This window comes from Pseudopipra pipra, chromosome 11 (assembly GCF_036250125.1).
Source record: "Pseudopipra pipra isolate bDixPip1 chromosome 11, bDixPip1.hap1, whole genome shotgun sequence".
NCBI lineage: Eukaryota > Metazoa > Chordata > Aves > Passeriformes > Pipridae > Pseudopipra > Pseudopipra pipra.
In genome coordinates, this window is record NC_087559.1 from 18,812,400 (window position 1) to 18,822,653 (window position 10,254).

Genomic DNA, 10,254 nt, shown 5'->3' on the forward strand with positions numbered 1-10,254 from the left:
TTATATGGAAGGTGCTTTTCTTCCATATAGTCTAATCAATTCCCAGGAGCCTGAAGTTTGTCAGGAACCTCCTTAAGAAAATGCCTTAACATTTCTCTGCTCTTTAGCATTTAAAAGGCAATTCAGACAGTGCCCGAGGGAAAAGACAAAAATCCAAAACCCCGTTTGAATTTCGTTCTCTTCTGTGACATGAGGAGAGTGTTTTCTTGTTGAAAAGACTGTTCCATCTGCCTGTCAGATGTTCAACTGCCGGACCTGTGAGTTAACTGGTAATAATTGAAAGATCCCTGTGTCGTAGGGATTGTTTCATCGGTTTTGGAAAGGACATCCCTAGGCAAGATTTCCTAAATGTCTGTCTGCCCTGTCCCTGTTTCCTGTATCACACAATCTATGCCATGTGTCCTAAGGAATGCTGCCCCACAGAATAACCATTGTCCTCTCACTTGGTGAGTCAGCTGCCATGTTCCAGGCAGGGGCAGAGGTGGCTGCTCATGCTGAGCCCCCAGATCTTGTCCCTCCTTCAGCTCCGGGGGGTGAGTGCCTGCACGGAGTGTCTGGCAGAAGAACAAGGCATTTGCATTTATGATTTTAGGGCTATATCTTTTTTTGTAGGCCAAATGAGGATTCTTCATCTAAGAGGATTTATTAAGAGCCAATTTGAACAAAATAGTTATAATCTGCTATAATCTTGTTATAGTCTGAAAGTATTTTTTCCACAGCGTGGATGCCTTTGAAGTTTTTGTGAATGAGAGAGGCTGTCCCTCCTCTCAGCAGAGAGATATTTTTGAACACTGTTGTTTACCAAACAATCCTCTCTCACCACCTCACCCCTGAAAGCACATTTCCCTGGATTAGCTTTCCTTTGGGGTCTTGGCTTTTCCAGTGTGTTACGTGGGTGCTGCATCTGCTTCTACAGGGAGAGAAAGAGTTGAGAGGACATTACTGTCCTAATCCTTGTGGTTAAGGACAAAAGCTGCAATTTATAGATAAATGTGCTGTTCGAACATGTGACCTGCTAAGAGGAAACTCAGGCAGAGGATGTGATTATCTTTTATAGTCACTTTTAAGGAGTTACAGTCATTCATTGCTGTCAATGACCTGTTCTTGATCTAGAAACACTGAAGTTTTCTCAAGCACTATTTCCATTTCCACTGCTGAAAAAACTGGCCACACCACATTGTCATTGCACAGCAAAAGTACTTCTCATTTAAGGTCTGTCACCTTGATTAAATATGTTTTTTTGTACTTTCAAATAGGTTGGTGAGAACAGAGTAACTGAAATATATCGTTATAATTGGATGTGAGTCACTAGTAATTAATGATTTATACAAAAAAGCAAGAAGAAGGAAAAAAAAGATCAATCATGAAATTTATTCATACATCGAGGAATATTGCTTGCAGAAATGAATTAAAGAAAAACTGGTTTCTCTCAAATCAGGAGTTATTGTTACCCCAGGGCCAAAATATTCCTCTTACCCACTTAACTCTAGAGAACTGGCCTGTTAAAGCCTTTTGAGTATTTATACAGAGGAGGACTCTGAATTTCCTCCTGTCCCTATTCTGCTTATTGTATTGTTTCCTGCTGCACATTTGTTGTGGTTTTACCTGATGTAATTTTGCCTCTGTCAAATCAAATATCCCATTTCCTCAGAAGGCAGATGAACTGTTGTCATTCAGGAAATTCTTCTTCTAAATTGTACTCCACCCATATTATCGAGTCACTCTCTCCCCTCACCCGTTCTGATGCAGAATCTCCCTCCTTGCTGTTTTTCCTGTTCAGAACTGCTCAGTCCCTGTGTCATCCCCAGCCATTGCTTATCTTCCCACTAGGTGTCATTCAAGTTACTTTGTTCTGAAATACCGAGCACCCACTCTCTGAACCAACCTCTTAGCTATAATTTGGCCATTCAAAGAATTGCCTGAAAGACATACTATGTTCTTGTAGGATATTACCTTTTCCATAGCCTCCAAGGTAAAAATGTATCCAAGGTGCAAAATGTGTGTGTTGAGCCATGTGTCTAAATCAGATGGTTAATCACATGTTTGTGTTTTATGGAACCCGCAGGGTTTTGAGCCTGTTAATGAAAAGGAATATTCATAGTCAATGTTGATTCCCATGGCCTTAGGTGGGTGAACAGGGGGCACTGTGCCCCTCTCTGCCTTGCTTGCTTTGCTCTGATGAAAAGCAGTTTGATTTCTAGCTCTTCGTGCACAGTCTCTGTCATTCAAAATACAGTGGCATGTTCCAGTCAAACACAACACAGCACTGCATTTATGGGAATGTTTTATTTAGGACTGGGATTTAGCTTTCAGAGCAAATGTCACCATCTTCTCCATTTTTTCTATGTGCCTTTTAGATGAAACTGAACTGCAATATTGTCTCTGGAAATACCTGTGGTTTGTTCCAGGTGCTAATGGAGGTTCAGTGCTTGGGACCAGACTAAGGATAGTCCAAAATAGCCCCTCCTCTCCAGGAATAGATGGTTGGACATGGTGTCCTCAGTTCCACATTGTTTTCCTGCCCTGATTCAGCCCTTTGGACCATTGTGTTTGTCGATACAGACACTGCCAGTGTGACCAAGAGCTCTCCATGGATGTACCTTGTTCCAGCTCCCTGCTAACTATGCAGACAAGCCTGCTAAAAATATTGAAGCATCTTTAGCAAGTTATTGCATCACAGCTGTGGCAGGAATGTAAAATGCATGGGATTATTCAGCACCCTGAGTGCTGTGCTACTGTCCTTGTTTAAGGAGTTTGGTGATAAACAAAATCAGCCTTCAGCCCCATTAAGTCCTGCTATTTTCTGCTTGAAGGGTTGGAAATGTTGAAGGCAGGACATTGAACTTTATGGCTACACTGAGCAGTTGCTCTTGGAAAGATCAATTAGAAATTAATTGGTGGCTGATGTATAAGAGTACACTGGGAAAGCCCAGGTGATGAGTTCACTGTGGTAACTCACTGCAAGGTTGAACTTACTGCTCATAGGGGATAAGAGGGTCAGTTTTTGTGCTGCCCTTTATACAGCTATGAACTCATGGGCTTTGAAATCAAATCCACAGCTCTGGATGTGTATCCAGTGATGGATTCATGTTCCCGGGTACAGCAGCTCCAGCCCCACTGTCCCCCCAGCCCGTCTGTATTCACACAGTCTGTGGGGCTCCCACCTCCTCACATGCCCAGCTGGTCCTTGTGAACTGCACAAGACTTTGCCCAGACTTCTGGTCACATGTGGAGAGCCCCACAAAGTCACTGCAGACAGACCTAACCTGGCTCTGCTCAATTCCTACTGCAAAGCAGCTGGATTGTCAGGAATGCACAGCCCAGCTGACCCTTTCACCCAGCGCAGATGTCAGAGCTGCAGAGCTTTCCTGGGCTGGGGAGGACAGTCCTGAGCAAGGCTCTCCAGCTGTGCTGCCACACAGGGTTTGCTGTAGGATGGGACAGAATGTTATCACCAGTCCCAGTTTTTCAATCCTTGCATTTCACCCTCAAACCCATGATATTTGCATTTCAAAGCAATGCAGTGTGTTTAATTTTTTTTTAAATTTTTTTTTTAGTGGGCTTGTTGTTTTGAGCCATTAAAGTTCCCATTTTCCAAACTCTGCTCATAGTCCTTAAGGCTGGATATTGTTAATGAAAGCTGATCACATGCTTCCAAGAACTGGGTTCTGAAGGAAATCCTTTAAATAGTGTGCCCTGTGATAAAATCACAGGAGCTGAAAATGCTGCTGTTCTAATCCTATTATTTCCTATCACTGAATCCTGATATACAAACAGTTTGGAGAGTCAGTTTTATCAAGCTGGCAGCCAAATTAATCACATGGTCACTTATACCAGGGTATAAATAGGCAGAGTTCCTCTGAGGAGGATTGTACGTTCATTAAAAGATGCTGCAAGTCTCTTCCTGCATAATCTCATTCTGTCTTTGCCCTCATTTCGTCTCTCGAGCCCAGTGTTGATGACTGTATTCCCTGACACTTCTTACATTTAATGGAGCCAGTTGGAGGTGATTTATAATTCATTTCCTCATCAGTTTTGATAAATCCTGGTGGTTTGATGTTGTCCTGCAGTGACACTCGTGGTGTCATTGTCTGCACACTGACAGGCACAGAACACCCACAGTGTCTCTGCCTCTAATGGAAAAACCAGAGCCTGGAGTGAGAGGAGGGCTCTGTGTCCTCTTCAATCAGCAGCTCACTCTGAGGATGTGTCTGAAAGCCCTCAGCACTCCCCTCGTGCCTTGGCTGGCTGCTCCCTGCTGCTCTGGCTGCAGTGCCTTCGTCTGCACGGGCTGAAGAGCAGTGCTCAGGGTTTATGACTGCAGAAAATTGGAAATATTCACTTTCTCTTTTTTTTTAATTAATGAGGAGTCATCACATGAATTATCCTGAAATATTAGGGGTCTTCAGATAACAGGACAAGGAAAGAAAAATCCATGGGATTCCCCTTCCCATCAAGTCTTTCTCACTGGCTCTTTTCAGTAGTATTTTATCCTCTTTGCTGTTTTAAAGAGCCTTTCATTATGATCTAAGTTATGATCTGAGTTAGTGAGATCAGAGTGCTTTGCCCGAGATTTTGCTTCCATGATTTGCTTTTTGCCTTTGGGTGTTTCAATTTGTTTCCTAGTGAACCCAATTATTTTTCCTTTTCTTCTCCAAAGTCTGTGGCATTTCTGATAAATCTCTATGAATATAAAGACCAAACCTAGAGTAGTGAGGCCCCCTTTCCAGAATATATGGCCACTTACATGTCTGACTTGTGTGGCCAGGGCTTCCCTGAGCCACCTCCACACATATACAGTCAGCAAACAGCCGTCTTGTATTTAGGGAACGGGTGAAAAAAGGGTGTGCTTCTTGTGGGGTGAGAAAAATGGGAATCCGTTTATTTCCAGAGTTCCAAAATTACTTTTTTTTTCCTGATGTGTTAAGCAGGGCTGTGAAACCCCTGTGTCTGGAAATACTTGTTCAAGGAGCTTCTTATTTTGATGGTGGTTAATAGTGGAACAAAAGAACATGCAGAGTAGTCAGAAGTTTTCCTCAGGGCAAAGTTCCTGGTGGACATAAGTTGAACATCTGAGGAAAGAAGCACAGACACCGATTCTCAACTCAGTGAGGACTGAGATTTTCTCAGCCTTCAGGAGATTGGATACAACTAATAAATAGTGCAGATGTCACCTAATTTTTAGGCTTTTATTGCTTCCAAAAAAGTCTGTAAACTGAAATTCAGTACCTGTCAGAGTCAGCACATAAAGGAGCATCTTGAAGTGGGTAAAGATACCCATGACTGAATGAATGTTCTTGAGATTCGTCTTTGAAAGACTTTAAAGGTCTTGGTATAAGGTGAATTTTCATGAGTACAAAGTTGCTAACAGCATTTTTCATTTCCATGGAAAAGACCAGAGTCTTTCCAAAAAAAAAAAACCACAAAAAAGAAATCCCTCAGACTCCCTTTAGAGCCATAAGTATATTGCAGATATATTGACAGTAAACATAACCTCTTTGCCTTTAGGACACCAGAGTGCACAGGCAACACAGGTCCTTTGCTCTCGAACCTGCTGGGAAGCAGCTACTCCTGACAATTCCATGTGTGGACACGTGTGCAATAAGTGCCTTTTTCCTTTAATTTAAACCAGAAACTTTCAGCAAATCTGATCAAGGAAAATGTATCTTATACCAAAAGAACACCCACGTGCAGAATAGTGACATCTCATGAACCAGAGCAGAGTATCTTTATTTAATAGGGAGAAAAGCAAAGCTGAACAGCTTCTATCAGTGTTTCTCTCCAAAAACCTGTCTTTCTGACTGCTCCAGGTATTCTTTTCAGCCCTTTGCTGCTCCCAGGGATAAATATGTGCTCCTCACCACTTAGTTTTTGTTTTTCATCCTGCCATCTGCTCCCCCTATTCCAGCTCCATCATTCCCAGTGCCAGAACATGCAATATGCAGATGCATCCTGCAGGTATTGTCCTGCTGGAGGGAGGAATCATAGTTTGTATTGATTAACAGCCTGGTTCAATCTTCATTTGAAATGTTCATTTAGTGAGAGTGTGTGTATAAGTGTTGTCCAGAAAACCCCTGATTTAGAGCCCTGCTAAACCCATGGCTGGGGGATATTCCAGAGCAAATGAATCCACAGTCAGAAATGATCCCTTTGGCCTCTTGCCTGCCTGAACCCCAATATATCACAGCTCGAGAGCTGGGGTTCTGTATGTGGTAGTTTTCCTCAAAAACTTCTGCATAAGCCAAAAAATCCACCTGCTGTTATTTTCACATTAGAGTTAAGTGGGCAAAAGAGACCTGCCAGTGAATGAGCTTTCTGCAGTGGAGTTTCATCAGTAGGAACTGTATTTGCTTTGAGAATTTTTTGAGAAGCTAAGGATTGACTCCTATTGCTGAAATCTTCCCATTTTTACCCAATTTATCTAACCTGAACTGGGGCAGTTCACCTTGAAAAATAAGGGAAAGACACACCCATGTGGATGGCAAATCACTGCCTCTGCTGGAATCTGTATTTTAACATATTTATGAGATGTTGGCACCTGCTGCCAAAGTTGTCCAGTGAGGGACCTTTGGAGCAGATGTGGGAGCTGATCTCAGCTGATAATGACAATATTAGTGGTAAGGATTCCAAATCTTACAATTTAGGGGGGAAAAGCAGTAAAAAAGGGCCTTCTCTGTAGTTTTTTAAAGCCTGGATGCAGTTCCTCTCCTCGAATGGGAAGGGTTGATTGGCTTGGTCAGTGCTGCAGCCTGGATGCTGTGGGAGCTGGGATGCCATGGAGGGTTGGGAGTATCCCAGCAGCTTCTTAGAGGAAGAGAAAAGCAGATTATTGAGGCAGTGTGGTAAGTGATATCACTGGCATTGAGCTGAGTCCAGGCAGCAGAGCTCTCTGAGCAGGGGGTGTTCTGCACTGGACTTTTGAATGAGGTATAAATCTTCTGGCTTTTGATATTCTACCCACCAGACTACCTCAGACTGCTGGAGTAACTGCAGAGAATATGGGCAGGAAAAATATCATCTGTCCAAAAGGTAAACAAAATGAATTGTCCCCCACACTTTGACTTTGGCAATACCTGTCATAAAAAAAAGCAACATATCACCCATCTCTTCAGTCAAAAAACTGTGGCAAGGGCTCAGGGCTTTCACAGCCTTAAACCACCAGTGCTGATGTTGCAAGCCTCGAGCAAGTTCCTTTCAGCTCTTTAAATACTTGACATATTGTTGTTTTCAGGCTAGAGGTGATTTTTCTTGATGCATAACGAGCTAAGTAAAAAAGGAAACAAAGGTAAAATTAATTCCCAGGTCCTGGGGTAAAACTGCAGAAAGAAAGTTCAGCCTGGAGGAGGACAATTTAAAGCCATGATAACATTGTAGCACAGACAGTATGTAGAGAAGAAATACTGTGTTGGATTAGATTGTGAAGCAGGGAAAATAGAAGTTTATATTTACTAGTCTAATATGAAAATTCTCTGGAATATTTTTACTAACCTGTGTTTCTGCATTAAGTTTTTCATTCAAAACCACATTGTTTAGGTGGAGAAATACAAGGTTCTCCTCGTACACACCTTTTTTTTTTCTCTCACTAGCTTCTTTAGTGACTGACTTGACTTTTACTCTTTGTTTAAGGTATTTAAGAACTATTATCCCAAACAACACCCTCTGAAACATTTTTGCTACTTTTTTACAAGGCCATTTTTAGGTAAAGTAGCAAAGGAAAGGGGAGGTTTTACTCCCTTTTGCTACTTTTGGAGTTCTAGTTTATAATTTTTTGAATGCTTTGGCGTAGGGATGCGTGTGTTGACATAAAAAGACTGACATCTGTCTCAAACCCAGAAGTATCTAAAATATTGGAAACAATGGGAAGATCATTTTGAGTATCTGATTATTTCAGATTTGTTTTGATCCTATTTAGAGAAGTTATCCTTTATTCAGAAAGCTTATTTAAACTGGTTTGCCCCAGAGGCTGCATGTAAAGCTGAGGTGGATGCCGCTTTGGTCAAGGCTTTCATTTAGGATAGAATTAAACTGGGCTTAATTCCTTGCTCTGCATAACGTGCAATTGTTTGTGCAAAGTGGAGCAGCTCCAGCAGGGAAGGCTGAGGGGAACCCAGCAGGTCAGCAGAGCAGTGGGCAGGGGGTTCATGGTGAGATGAGGGGCCAGAGTTCAGTCCCTCCTCAGTCACATTCCACCCCCAGCTCCTGGAGAGCACACACCCCTGGAGTGCTGGCTGGGCTGCACAGCCCATGGAGCAACACATGTCAGCAAAGTCCAGTTTAAACAAGTGCACTTTTCTGGCCACAGTATTTCACTGGAATATTCTTGTTCTGCTTGCTGAGTTTGTCCTTTCTCCAGCTGTGAGAAGGGACTGATAGATCATCCCCTCTTCCCTCTGCCACTGTGGGGACTTCACCTGCTGGCTCTTTGTCCCTTTCTGGAGGGCAGAGTTGTACCAGAGGTGTCCTGACCACATCCATCAGTGGTGTCAGGTCTGTTGAAATGGTGACATCACTTTCTCCTCTGTTGTCTGATAACACTGTTTTTTCCTTTTTTTTTTTTTTTTTAATTTTCTGCACAGAAATCAAATTTTCCCCTCCTAATTATTCAAGCCAGAATTTTTCTTAAACTGCAAACAAATCATACCCTTTTCACACAAACTGAGACAACTCTTAAGGTGTCCTGGCTATCTGCTGCCCCTGAATTGGGATGGCCCCAAAGTTAGAAGGGACTAATTCTTCTGCACCGAGGATGTCAGGTGGGAACTGGTAATCCTTGAGTTCTTATCCATTTTCCCCTGAGATATTTAGAGGGATAAACGTTCAGCACCTCAGCCAAAAGCAGCCCTGGAGAATTGCTGTGGCCTAAAGAACTCCCCTGGGATTTTTGAGTGCCCTGGACACAGCTGGCACACAGGGAAGACTTTGTAGTGTTCCCAGCAGTGCTCAGGACAGGCCAAATCAGAGTTTGGATTTATGCATAGGTAAGACTTGCTCTGGATGAGTAGCAAAAAGAACAGCTCAACAAGCTTTTACAGGCATCAGTTCACCTGGTGCCTCTCACCAGGATTCTCAAAGCTCCAAGACACTTGGTGTGATGTGACTGACCTGGTGACAGAGTTCTGGGAATTTGGGATGTGTCAGTGCCACCAGTGTGCCAAGAAAAGGCACGGGCTTGTTCTCTTCATCTGGCATTGACTTTTCATATTCAAATCTCTTGGTTCTTATGCTTACCAAATACAGTTTCTGCACATGGTATGGGGAGCAATGTTCTCTTGTTCTTGCACATCCAATTTTTATTTAATTCAAAGAAATAAGTGACTATGGACCAGTAAAACACAGTTAGGGAGAGCTCGCTCATGAGGAGCTGATTTCCCAAGTCACCTGTTCTAAGGATGGTGGGAGTTTCAGGAGTTGGTTCCTGCTGAACCCCACATGCACTGAGGGGCACGAAGGCAAATGGGAGTTGTGGAACTGAGCAGGGAATGGAGAGGCACAGGCAGATGCCCTGGATCAGGACACGTGGAAGCTGTTTGCTGGGAAGTATCCCTTATCTGCATTCTGCCAGGCACACAACCATTTATTCCCTCAATGCAAAGGAGGAAGTCACAGGAACCAGTGAATCCTGGAGCACAGGGGACTGAGGAAGGGTAGAGTCAGTGGGTAACTAAGTGCTCCAGATATAGCTGTGGAATTTGTCATCAACTGGCAGGTTAAACAGAACAAATATACACATGCAGTGCTCAAATTGTTTGAGCAGCAATATTACCTTGTGTTTAATAATGGTGGTGGTGGGGTGAACACAAGATACCAACTGTTAAGGATGTTTTCTGAATCCTTTTTATCCATTTATTACTATGAAGAATTAAACTGGAATCTGAATGACTTGTCTATTATGGGTCATCTCTCTTCTCATAATTGTGCAAAATGCTTCCAAGGACATTTTTAGGGTCTATATAGCACTGTAACATGGTTGTAGTAGGGCCATGAAGTGATTTATCAGCATTCCTGTGTCCATAACTGCTATAATTTGTATGGAAATTTTGATGTGGCAATGGCTGGAGAAGGAGTGACAGGGAAGAAAGAAAGGAAAATGTGACATATTTGCTATTTGCTTGTGTGACAATTTATGAGCCAGTCAAAGCGTAAACTCCAATTCCACCGTCCTTCAGAGATGTCCAACTGCTTATTTTCAGCAGAAATTATGGCCAGGTCTTCATAATGTTATCATTCAACAGCAAATGCAGCTTTAAAACTATT